This window comes from Syzygium oleosum, unplaced genomic scaffold (genome assembly GCF_021117445.2).
Source record: "Syzygium oleosum isolate NSW1041296 unplaced genomic scaffold, Sole_v2.1 Sole_v2.48, whole genome shotgun sequence".
Taxonomy (NCBI): Eukaryota; Viridiplantae; Streptophyta; class Magnoliopsida; order Myrtales; family Myrtaceae; genus Syzygium; species Syzygium oleosum.
In genome coordinates, this window is record NW_026607532.1 from 1,690,876 (window position 1) to 1,704,682 (window position 13,807).

At 46.0% G+C, this 13,807-nt stretch overlaps 1 long non-coding RNA gene across 1 annotated transcript in view; it reads right to left on the reverse strand.

The window, feature by feature from the left end:
* LOC130136719 (uncharacterized) overlaps window positions 1-13,807 on the reverse strand; it is a 35,431-nt gene that overhangs the window by 9,585 nt on the left and 12,039 nt on the right. The gene's annotated exons all lie outside the window — the stretch shown is intronic.

The window sequence follows — 13,807 nt, forward strand, 5'->3', positions numbered from 1 at the left end:
CACTAATCCCAGAGGCCACGATCGTTCGGTTTAGGTTCAGGACTGATTGGCCACGTGCACTTTTCGGTCATGCAGAATCACCTGCAATCCGAGTGTACAACGTTTGCCTTGGCCAAACCAAATCCGTTACCTTTCCTAAGATCGGCCCACATCAGTTCAAAATATTCCCTCAGCATCTCTCGCGATCGGTGTCCGTTTCACGATAGGGTCTCCGGTCCACGTACCGTTTTCTAGTTAGCCATACCCCATTGGTTAGTATCCCGAGAGTGATCAGTTCTGGGCGAGACTTACTAAAATGAAATGTGAAATAATATCAGCTTTATTGATCCCGGAATTACATCGAAATTCGGGCTGTTATAGGGGCTAGCTTACTCGAGGCATCCGGGCTCAATCAAGGCATCCTAGCTCAACTAGGGCATCTCGGCACTAGTTTATTGAGGCATCCGGGCTCAACCCAGGCATCGTAGCTAAACTAGGGCATCCTAGCGCTAGTTTATCGAGGCATCGCCACCAATGCTATGTGACGACGGTCTTCTTCTTTTATTCAGTGATCACACATCATGGGTCACACAAGCTAGTTTATTATCTTGATTTCATTAGTCTACGCAATCAAGCCCGAAGGCGTGCCATGCTTGTGTAATCATGATCTCTAGAACATTTGCCTAACATGCGGGTCGCGGTTGAGGGCACGTGGTTCAGTTCGCCATGCCGAGCGCCGACACGAAGCCAAACTTGGCTTGGATCTACACTTCCTAATGTAAACCCGCACCAAGCCAAACTTGTCCTATGACGCCACAACATGAGTACGAGACCATACGACACCCCATTTCGTGACTCCTACGTGCTTTGACTTACGATTATGAAGCAAAACAAGAAGCATTCATGCAAACATCGAGCATCATAGACATGGTCACTACTCGAGCCAAACTCGTAACACCACGTCCTATCCTCTTATAAATCAACAAGCATGGATGAGAACATTAAGCATGGTAACAAACGATGCGTGCAACATCGAGACAAACAACAACACGCAAATCTCAACAAAGGCTCAACAACGCATCATAACTTCCTATCCCGAGATTAGGGAATCCACTTACATGTCGCGTTCCAACCACGTAACACACCGCCCTATCCAAGTGTTAAGGAATTCACTCACCTATAATCACAAGAAAATGTCTATGGCGGTTGGCGGTGGCAAATGGCGAGAGAGAGAGGAGTGTTTGGCGTGAGGGTGAGAGATGAGAGAGGTAAGGAAGTGGTGTGACAAGGGGGGGCGGGGGTTACTAAGCCTATTTATAGGCAAGCCAACTTATTCCCTAAGCTTAATCACGAAGAAAAGACAAATGACATAATGAGATAGCCCATGCCATCATGACTATGATCTATAAAATCTTGATCATTAATGACATTGATGGAGGAGAGCCAAAATGAAATAATGAAACAATCTAACAAATCTTAACAATTAATAGCTCGCTCTTTCTTTCCCTCCTGCTCTCTCTCGGCTCCCTCTCGGTTTTTCCCTTCTTAGCCGACTTCCTCATTTGTTTTTAGCTCATTATTGGTGACAATGAGTCACCATGCTCCAATAATGAGGGTGGACAATTCAGCTATTGAGCAATTATAGAGTGGGACACCAAAACATGACTCAATAATGGTGGCTTCAACAAGAAGAATTGGCCCTCGACTTAGTCAATTTCGTTTTCATATCTCCCCCCTTTGTGTAACCTCCAATCAAAGCTTAGCATAACTCATTTGAAAGCTCAGAATGAGCACATTAAATCTGTCATGCCCCGAACCCCAACGGGCTCGCGACACCCCTTCCACGGTCGTATTGAACGCGACGTCCCAAGACGTATCGCCAACCCAAACGAAACACCCAACGATAAAGGCAAGCGGAAGCGAAATTTAAATAACCCAAATAATAAATAATGACAAAGGGATAGCACTATCATAAAATCAATATACACATCTTATAAGAATACTTGGCAGATACAAACAGCAGAAACACGCTCATCAAAAAGGGGGGGTAAAGGTTGGGTAACCTACTTCACTATACAAAACTGGGCAACCAAAAAGGTGGAATGAAACATCAAATGCCCAAAGTCACTCCCGGTCTCCGAACAAAGACATGACGACTATCCGTCACTCCACTCCTGAAAATGTTTAACAACTGGGATGAGATAAATCTCAATAAGCTGCACCCTAAACCCCACATAGGCCATTGCGTACCCAGACAAGTTCAGCATGCAATCTAACCGATTACATATATATAATTCACATAAATGGACTTACCTCGCCATCCAATCACATGCCCACACTACACATTAGTCAAATCATGATAATGCAATAATATCCCAAAAGTACATCACAATCACTCGAATGCCATACATACGTACGCTCACCCAATTCATCCATGCCCAAAACACATGCACATCCACCCAACTTTTTCACGACCCGGGTCAACACCCTACAGGTCAGCCCTCCGATCAATCCGGGCTCTGTCCGGGGTCAACACCCCACAGGACCTTTCACAAACAAACTTTCACACGGCCCGGTCAACACCCAGTGTCGCCCTCCGATCAATCCGGCTCGTCCCGGTCAACACCCCCACAGACCTTTCACAAACAAACTTTCACACGTCCCGGGTCAACACCCCACAGGTCAGCCCTCCGATCAATCCGGGCTCTGTCCCGGGTCAACACCCCACAGGACCTTTCAAAAACAAACTTTCACCTACTCAACGTCATACAACCGAGCTCAAACGCCACTGAATCAATTCAACCCATACATACTATAAATTGATCACACTTTCAATAATTCAAGCCACAATTCGCCAAGCTTGTCCGGCCCCACCTAGGCCAACAATTCCAACTCACAACCAAGCACATTTGACTCGAAAAACGAGCTCTAAACTCGAGCGCAAGAGCAACAACAATTCAGCCGCGACATAGCCAACATAACATCATATTTTAGATCACAAACCAAGTCACAACTCATCAATATTAGCGCAAACAACCAACACGAACAATCGCCAATCGAACATTAAATCAAACACAATCAAACACCCATGTTAACATAAGTTCTAGCACAAATACTATTTCGAGATTAGCCACAAACTCAGCCTTGAACCGCCCCAAATCAGTCCTATTTCAGCCCACAAAACGTCACCGATTAAACCGCCATTCTAGCATATATAGGCCCGACAAAATTCCTTACAATCCAGCCAATATTCAGCAGCAAATGGGCACACGAACAACCACAAAATCAGTAACATGCGGGCACAAGATCAGCTACCAAAATCAACCGGCATCGACCCCTAATTGGCCTCAAATTCAGCCACCCAATTCCACACTAAACAACCCTAAATCAAGTCTAGCCATACCCAAAGTCCTAGGCGAAGTTTAGGGTGTCGCTTACCTCGACTTGAGCAAGAAAACTAGGGTCTGGGCAAGTACGGGGAAATCGACGGGACAGCCGCAGGGCGGCGATCGGTGAGGCTTCGAACACGGCCGGGCAACGGCGGCGGCAAGGGGAGCTCCGGCCGAGGCGGCAAAGCAGCTCGGGCGGCAGAGGGGCAAGAGGGGGCCTCGCCGGAATACAGAAGAGCCCGGCTGTTCGAAGGCTGGCGCCCACGGCGGCGACGGGAACAGGGGCGGTGAGGGCAGAACAGGGGAGGGGAGCGGTGGCCAGAACAGGGGAGGGGGTGGTGCTGGGTGGCCGACCAAGCGGTGGGGTGGCGGTCGATGGCCGAGGCGACGGTTGGCCGGGGGCTGCGCAAGCGGCGGAAGAACGCCGGCGTGGCCGTGATCTCGGCCCGAGGAAGGAGGGAAGAGAGAAGGGACGGGAGAGATGGGAACGGTCGGGCTCGGGACAATCGGCGGCACGAACGACGACTCCAGGTCGACGGGAACGCCGGCCGGACGGGTGGTGAGGCGCGCGGCGGCGGACGGCGGCGCAGTGGAAGACACGCGCGCGGAAGGGAGGAAAAACCAGATCTGGAGCAGGGGAGGAGACCAGCCGGTCGGGGGCGGCGGCTGGCGGACGGCATCGGGCAACATGTGAGAAGGAGTGTATGTGAGTGTAACTGTGATGCGAGAGAAAGAAGGAAGAAGAAAGAAGAGAGAAAGAAAGGAGAGAGAAGAAGAAGAGAGAGGAGAGAGAGAAGGTCTGACGGATGGGGGGGAGGGACAAACGTGCGAAGGGGGGAAAAGTGACCAGAGAGAGAGAGAGACGCGAAATAAATAAATAAAGATTCAAATAATAATTGCGATCCGATGGCCCATATTTAAAACTGAAAACGATCTAAAGGTCCAAATTAATCCTAGAATATAATAAGGGACAAAGGTCAAATTGATTAAATCAAACTACCACGAGGGAGGTCTACTAGTCCAAATTCGCACCCGGTCAAAAATCCACTTTTCACATATTTCGAGCAATCTCGAGGCCGACCACAATAATATCGACACCGTCCAATTAAATTCGTCCCGAAACTCCGAGAAATTCTACACCAAAGTTTGGGCTCTAAATAACGGCCAAATTCGATCGAGTGCGATTCTAGCGAAATCTCAATTTTAAAAACAATAACCGAGAGTGATCAGTTCTCGGGCGAGATTTTTACTATAAGCACACTGACGAATTTCACGTTTTATAAATCCCAAAAATGGGCCGAAATTCGGAATGTCACAACTCTTCCCCCTTACAAAAATTTCGTCCTCGAAATTTACAATCCAACCCAACTATCCAAATAAATTGGGGTACTGGTGTCGCATCAACTCTTCGCTTTCCCATGTCGCACCTTCGATTCTATGGTGCTCCCAAATCACCTTGACCGTTTCAACTGACTGCTGAGCCAACTCGGGACCCGTGATACTCTTCTCACCCACTTCATCCCAACAAATCGGCGTTCTACAAGCTTTGCCATACAACGCTTCAAACAGTGCCATTCTGATACTTTGCTGATAGCTATTGTTATAGGCAAACTCAACCAAAGGCAACTGTTCTTCCCAACTGCCTCTAAAATCCAATACATATGCTCGCAAGATATCTTCCAAAGTCTCGAATCGTCCCTTCGGGGACCGGCCATCCGTTTACGAATGATAGGCCGTACTAAAATGTAACTTTGTTCCTAATGCCGTGTGAAGACTTTTCCAAAAAGCGGCAGTAAACTTGGGATCACGGTCCGAGGTGATCGTCATTGGCATTCCATGTAGACGAACTAATTATCACACGTATATATCGGCATACCTTTCTAAGGCGAAGTCCTTTCGCACCGGTAGAAAATGTACAGACTTTGTCAATCGGTCGAGTACTACCCAAATCGAATCATGACCTCTCTGACTCCTTGGTGATCCCATTACAAAGTCCATCATGATGTGTTCCCACTTCCCTTCAGGGATTTCTAATGGTTGCAACATTCCACCCGGCTTACAGTGTTGCGCTTTCACTTACTGACATGTTAAACACTTTGCCACGTATTGGCTACATCTACTTTCATGCCGTTCCACCAATAATGTTGTTATAAGTTTTGATACATTTTCGTACTACCCCGGTGAATACTGTAATGACTACGGTGAGCTTTTGACAAAATCTCCTCCTTAAGCTCTGCATCATAGGGTACACACAACCGTCCACGGAACTTCAGTATCCCATCCTCGGATACCTGAAAGTCTGATTTCCTTTTTGTGACATCCATACTCAAAATCTTTTGAATCTCTGGGTCTGTTGACTGTAAGGCCTTGATCTTAGTCTGAATTTCCGGCTCAATCCTTAACGCGGCAAGTAGACTTGAGACCCGACTCACCTCAAACTTAAATTTCGAATCCCGAATTCCCTCCAACAGAGTCCACTCCTTGACCATCATATGCGCAATGCTCGATTTCCGGCTCAGTGCATCCACTACTTTATTAGCTTTTCCGGGATGATACATAATCTCACAGTCATAGTCCTTAAGGAGTTCCATCCAATTGTGCTGTCTCATATTTAATTCCTTTTAGGAAAACAAGTACCTTAAACTTGATGATCCGTATAATTTTGAAATTTCTCCCCCACACAGATAATGCCTCCAAATCTTAAGAGCGAAGGTAATCGCGGCTAATTCCAAATCATGCGTCGGATGATTCTGCTCATGCGGTCTTAATTGTCGCGATGCGTATGCCACCACTCTTCCATGTGGTGTCAACACGCATCCGGGTCCTCTTAGCGATGCGTCACTCTAGATTTTATATCCTTCCAGACCTGACGGGACCGTCAATACCGGCGCGGTCATCAACCTCTGCTTTGACTCATGAAAATTCCTTTCGCACTTATCCGTCCATTCAAACTACGTTTCCTTCTTTAGTAACCGCGTCAGCGGCATTGCCAATGTCGAAAACCTTTCCACGAAACGTCGGTAATAACCCGCTAGACCCAAGAAACTCCGAACCTCGGTTACGGTTGTCGGCCTCAGCCAATTCGTGACGACCTCAATCTTTGTCAGGTCCACTGCAATTCCTTCTCCGGATATCACATGTCCTAAGAACGCCACTCGATGGAGCCAAAATTCGCACTTGCTGAACTTAGCGTAAAGTGCGTGTTCCCTTAGGGTCCGTAGAACTCTTTTCCAAATGTAACTCATGCTCAGCGGGACTCTTCGAGTATACCCAGATATCATCTATAAACACAATTACCAATTGATCCAGAAATTCCTTGAACACCTGATTCATTAAATCCATAAAGGCAGTAGGGGCGTTAGTGAATCCAAACGGCATCACCGTACTCATAGTGCCCATTTCTCGTCCTTAATGCCGTCTCCGGCACACCCTCTTTCTTAATCCTCAATTGGTGATAGCCAGTCCTCATGTCGATCTTTGAAAATATCGATGCACCTTGCAACTGATCAAACATGTCATCTATCCTTGGCAACGGATACTTATTCTTAATGGTCACCTGGTTCAATTGTCTGTAGTCAATGCACAACCTCAAGGATCCATCCTTTTTCCTCACGAACAACACCTGGCGCTTCCCCATGGAGACGCACTCGGGTGAATAAAACCTTTATCCAATAACTCCCGCGTTTGGACCTTCAATTCCTTCAATTCGACAAAGTGACATCCTATAGGGCACTTTCAAGATCGGTTCTATCGCCGGCTAATTCACCCACAAACCCACTTCTCTATCGTGTGGCAATTGCATAATTCCCGAGGAAAGACATCAGGAAGATTACACACTTTGGCTATATCCTCTAGCCTTGACTCCTTAACCAACGAGTTAACCACAAGATAGTTATCTTTCTACAGCTCATGACAAAGCTCAATCCATCCAATTTCAATCCAACGATCTCCCAAAGTAAATCACTCCCGTTCTTTACAAAATCCGAAATTTCCAAGCAATAACTCATCCTTCCAAACCCGTCCAAAATGTCATCAGTAATCCATAAATCCTTAAACCGATTGCGCCTATTTACCATAAAATTGAATATAAGTCTTACATGACCACTCAAGCGATAATTTCAAAACCATCTCCTATTGCACCCAATATCATCTCATAATGCATCTAGACTTTCAAGGTGCATCCTTCGCTTCCTTCTCAGCCACAACATACACTTTTCCTTACGTCCTTAGTCGATTCTGATAAATCTGCGAGGCAGCTCTTGCTTAATGTGCTACCTGCGGTCGTTACGATTACATCAGTGGTCTAACCTGTCGATTCGGCAATTTCTCACTTGATGACCTTACTGGCCACCTCTAAAGCACGCTCCAAGTCCACCTGGGCAAGGGCCATTCCCATGCCTCCTTCCACAAGACCGACATGCGGCATTGGAGTAGTGGTTCGGCTTTCCGAAGTTCTTACTTACCGGAGGGACAGTCTCATATTCTCTCGCCATAGACTTCTTGCCAAGTTCCTATTGTCTCCTAACCGGCGCGTACACGATCCGTGAAGCTGGCACCTCTTTCTCTCATATCCATTTCAACCATCGAGCCCTCTCATACAACTCATTGTAATCCCTTAAGACTCAAGAGTACTAACTGACTGCGGAGTTCCAATTTCAATTCATCCCGAAACCTCCTTGTCCTATCCACATGATCCTTGACCATCCTTGGTACGTACTTAGACAGCTTTACAAACTCAACCTCATGCTGATCGACTGATATCCGATTTTAGCGAAGCCGAAGAAACTTTATCTTTTTCTGCTCTCGCGTACTCTCCGAAAAGTACTTCCCATTGAAAGCCTCGACCAAAGCACCTCAATACTTCAAAGCCTTTTTCCAACTCTTATATCCAAAGTGATGTAGCCTCGGGGTCACTTTTCCCATCAAACTTCGGGGGTCTCTATTTCAAAAAAATACTCAACCAGTTATTGCATCTGTCTGACCGCATTAACTTACCCTTAACCTTGGTTCCCATCATTCCCATTAAAATTTCAACTTCTTCGAGTGCCCTCAGAATTTCATCCCATCTGGAATCCTCTGCAACTCTAGCTTGCGGACCTACACGACCTCGACCTCAACCTCAACTGCTCAAACTCACAAGGTCACACCACTCACTTACCTGCTATAATTTCCCCTCGGGAATTAAAGACCTAGGCCAACTATACCAGTCTAAGCCCTAGGCAGTGAATCACAACAACAATTCACTAAGCAGGCAACTAATTACAAACAACAACCAATTACAAACAGCACCAAATCACAACCAATAAAGTTCGTGCACTTACCTCAAGTCCTGACGCACCTGCACCTCACATAATATTGAATAGAAACCACTCAGCAATCGCAATCACACAGTCTGGGGTACGCATGGCACACGAGTCTCCCTAACTGGCTACCCCAAAGTCATCGCTCCTTATCACTCCAGGTTTCGACCATCTTGGTTCGAGCTGATCTTGCTCTGATACCAAATCAACTGGGATGTCACGCCCCGAACCCCAACGGGCTCGCGACACCCCTTCCACGGTCGTATTGAACGCGACGTCCCAGGACGTATCGCCGACCCAAACGAAACACCCAACGATAAAGGCAAGCGGAAGCGAAATTTAAATAACCCAAATAATAAATAATGACAAAGGGATAGCACTATCATAAAATCAATATACACATCTTATAAGAATACTTGGCAGATACAAACAGCAGAAACACGCTCATCAAAAAGGGGGGGGTAAAGGTTGGGTAACCTACTTCACTATACAAAACGGGGGCAACCAAAAAGGTGGAATGAAACATCAAATGCCCAAAGTCACTCCCGGTCTCCGAACAGCACATGACGACTATCCGTCACTCCAGTCCTGAAAATGTTTAACAACGGGGGATGAGATAAATCTCAATAAGCAGACCCCTAAACCCCACATAGGCCAATGCGTACCCAGACAAGTTCAGCATGCAATCTAACCGATTACATATATATAATTCACATAAATGGACTTACCTCGCCATCCAATCACATGCCCACACTGCACATTAGTCAAATCATGATAATGCAATAATATCCCAAAAGTACATCACAATCACTCGAACGCCATACATACGTACGCTCACCCAATTCATCTATGCACAAAACACATGCACATCCACCCAACTTTTTCACGACCCGGGTCAACACCCCACAGGTCAGCCCTCCGATCAATCCGGGCTCTGTCCCGTGTCAACACCCCACGGGACTTTTCACAAACAAACTTTCACACGGCCCGGTCAACACCCTACAGTCGCCCTCCGATCAATCCGGCTCGTCCCGGTCAACACCCCACAGACCTTTCACAAACAAACTTTCACACGACCCGGTCAACACCCCACGTGCCGCCCTCCGATCAATCCGGCCTCGTCCCGGTCAACACCCCACAGACCTTTCAAAAACAAACTTTCACCTACTCAACGTCATACAACCGAGCTCAAACGCCACTGAATCAATTCAACCCATACATACTATAAATTGATCACACTTTCAATAATTCAAGCCACAATTCGCCAAGCTTGTCCGGCCCCACCTAGGCCAACAATTCCAACTCACAACCAAGCACATTTGACTCGAAAAACGAGCTCTAAACTCGAGCGCAAGAGCAACAACAATTCAGCCGCGACATAGCCAACATAACATCATATTTTAGATCACAAACCAAGTCACAACTCATCAATATTAGCGCAAACAACCAACACGAACAATCGCCAATCCAACATTAAATCAAACACAATCAAACACCCATGTTAACATAAGTTCTAGCACAAATACTGTTTCGAGATTAGCCACAAACTCAGCCTTGAACCGCCCCAAATCAGTCCTATTTCAGCCCACAAAACGTCACCGATTAGACCGCTATTCTAGCATATATAGGCCCGACAAAATTCCTTACAATCCAGCCAATATTCAGCAGCAAATGGGCACACGAACAACCACAAAATCAGTAACATGCGGGCACAAGATCAGCTACCAAAATCAACCGGCATCGACCCCTAATTGGCCTCAAATTCAGCCACCCAATTCCACACTAAACAACCCTAAATCAAGTCTAGCCATACCCAAAGTCCTAGGCGAAGTTTAGGGTGTCGCTTACCTCGACTTGAGCAAGAAAACGGGTCAAGGCGGGAAATCGACGGACAGCCGCAGCGGCGGCGATCGGTGAGGTTTCGAACACTGGCCGGCGACAAGCGGCGGTAAGGGAGCTCCTGGCCGTAGGCGGCAGCATGCACGGCGGCAGCAGGGGCAAAGCGGGGGCTCCTCACGGATGCATACAGCTAGCTCCGGCGCTCGAGCGGCGCCACGGGCGGCGACGGAACTGTGGGCGGTGAGGGCGTAACAGTGGTGAGGGGAGCGGTGGCCAGAACAGGGGAGGGGGTGGTGCTGGGTGGCCGACCAAGCGGTGGGGTGGCGGTCGATGGCTGAGGCAGCGACGGTTGGCCGGGGCGGCGAGCAACGCCGGCGCGGCCAGATCTGGCCCGAGCCGGAGGGAAAGAGAGAAGGGACGGGAGAGATGGGAACGGTCGGGCTCGGGACAATCGGCGGCACGAGCAGCGACTCAGGAGGGTCGACAGGAGCAGCCGGCCGGACGGGTGGTGAGGCGCGCGCCCGGCTGACGAAGTAGCGCTTGATGGAAGACACGCGCGGAAGGGAGGAAAAACCAGATCTGGAGCGGGGAGGAGACCGGCCGGTCGGGGCGGCGGGGCAAGGATCGGGCGCGGGGCGCGGGGAGGAAAGAAGAAGGAAGGAGCAGAACCGGATGCGAGAGAAAGAAGGAAGAAGAAAGAAGAGAGAAAGAAAGGAGAGAGAAGAAGAGAGAGGAGAGAGAGAAGGTCTGACGGATGGGGGGGAGGGACAAACGTGCGAAGGGGGAAAAGTGACCAGAGAGAGAGAGAGACGCGAAATAAATAAATAAAGATTCAAATAATAATTGCGATCCGATGACCCATATTTAAAACTGAAAACGATCTAAAGGTCCAAATTAATCCTAGAATATAATAAGGGACAAAGGTCAAATTGATTAAATCAAACTACCACGAGGGAGGTCTACTAGTTCAAATTCGCACCCGGTCAAAAATTCACTTTTCACATATTTCGAGCAATCTCGAGGCCGACCACAATAATATGGACACCGTCCAATTAAATTCGTTCCGAAACTCCGAGAAATTCGACACCAAAGTTTGGGCTCTAAATAACGGCCAAATTCGATCGAGTGCGATTCTAGCGAAATCTCAATTTTAAAAACAATAACCGAGAGTGATCAGTTCCCGGGCGAGATTTTTACTATAAGCACACTGACGAATTTCACGTTTTATAAATCCCAAAAATGGGCCGAAATTCGGAATGTCACAAAATCACTAGAAGACATCAAGTCGATATTCCAACGTTTTCATATAGAAAATGATGAATATTTGAAATATGACAAAATCGGCAGTTTTTGCATTGTTCTAGAAATCGGGCTTAAAAACATAGTAAGTGAACTTCGAAAATTCCAAAATTTGAATATGTCATAAACAAGACCTTAAAAAATATTTTCCATGAGAACATAAAATCTGAATCTTCTGTAAACACAGCTTTTAGTAGCTCAAAGACAGGCTAAAAATCGGTTTGACGGAACAAAATCTTTGCTTCTCAAAGTAAGCTCTTTTCAGAATCCAAATCATCTCCAACCATTCCCAAATTTATATATGTTATGGAGAAAGAAGTTCTCAACAAATTTTGTGAAAGAAATTTGTTCAAAATCGGCCTAGAAAAGTTTGTAGAAAATCAAGAAGGTGTGAACATCATAGAAATACCCATTCTGGGCAGTTTTACACGGTCCGAAATTAGGTTATCGTACTACTCATATTCAGTACAAAAATTCTGAAATTAAAGTATGTAAAACTACAAGATGTTTGGAGAAACTTTTAAGGGGAAGTGTTTGGAAATTCGGATCACAAAAGTCTTCATAAAAATAACAAAACGAAATGGGTACAGAGTATCCAAATTTGGGTTTCCAGAACAAGAATAAAATTCTCTCTGATTGGAAAACCACTAAACTTAATTGTAGCCATTTTCCAGGGACCGAAATTGATGATGTTATAGCATCGCGAGCCATTGCCCGCCCTCGCTGTGGCTGGCGACGGCCTGAGCCCTTGTTGCGGTCGACGAGGGTATCGCGGCCCTCGCCCAGGCCCTCGTTGGCCACAGCGAGGGTAGGCGAGGGCCGTGACGCCCTCGCCCACGGGTGACGATGGCTTTGCGGTCCTTGGCCCCGGGTTGGTGGGTGTCACTGGCCCTTGCCCAGTGACTAGCCACCTCTACCGGCCCTTGCTAGCTCAACAAAGAAGAAGAAAGGGAAAAGAAAAAATAAAAGAAAGAAAAGAAAAGAAAATAATAAAAATAAAATAGTCAATAAAAAATTTGAATTTTTTTAAAAATAAAAAAATAAAATTCACGTCAGCGCCATATAGGACGACTGGCGCTGATGTTAGCGATTTCCGGCCAAAATTAATCGGAAGGACTAAATTGGCAATTCGTTAAAAGGTTTATGACTAAATTGGTAAATAGTCAATAGGTTTAGGACTAAATTGGCACAATTGAAAGGTTTATGACTGAATTAGCAATTTTTAAAAATGTTTAGGACTGAATTGGCCAATGTATAATAGGTTTAAGACTTTTGGACAATTTTCCCCGGGAGAAACCTAGTTCGTAGCTCTGAAACCATGGCCGAGTTTGCTTCGTAAACTTAGTTGTAGGATGTTGGCTGATACAAACAAAGTCGGGGGTTAAGGTTTTGAAAGCCTACTCGCAACATAGTAAATTTATGAGAGGTGACAAGAAAGAATTGATAAATTTGTGACAAACAGAAGGGTAAAACTCTAATTAGTATATCCGTCAATAGTCACGTGTTATCCAACTTAGCAATTTAACGGTAAAATTTAACAGAAACTAAAAGAGGGTAAATTTATCACAGGCATATTGGTTTGGAGTTTTTAGTGGTTAAAAAATTAGTTTTGGGTAAATTTGTCTCAGATGTACCGGTTTGAGATTTTTTGTGATATCAACCTTGTATATAAATGGATGAAGGTTTGTTTATTCCGAAAAGAAGAGTTTTTTTTTTGTCTGACTGAGAAAAGAGTTTGTGAGCTTCTATATTAACCTTGTGGAATTGAAGGCAAACATTATGGCTTCTCTCTTCAATGCATGCACGACTTTACATAAGTCCGGATCATTTACTTGTGCTTAGTTTATGAATATTTCAAGTTTTGGTCAAGAGGGTAACCCAAAGAAAGTTTTCTATTGAAGAAGACATAGAGCCTCATTTTTGAATTATTACTTTTAAGGATAATATCACGAAAAACCCTAAACTGGTACATCTGTGATGAATTTACTCCAAACTAATGTT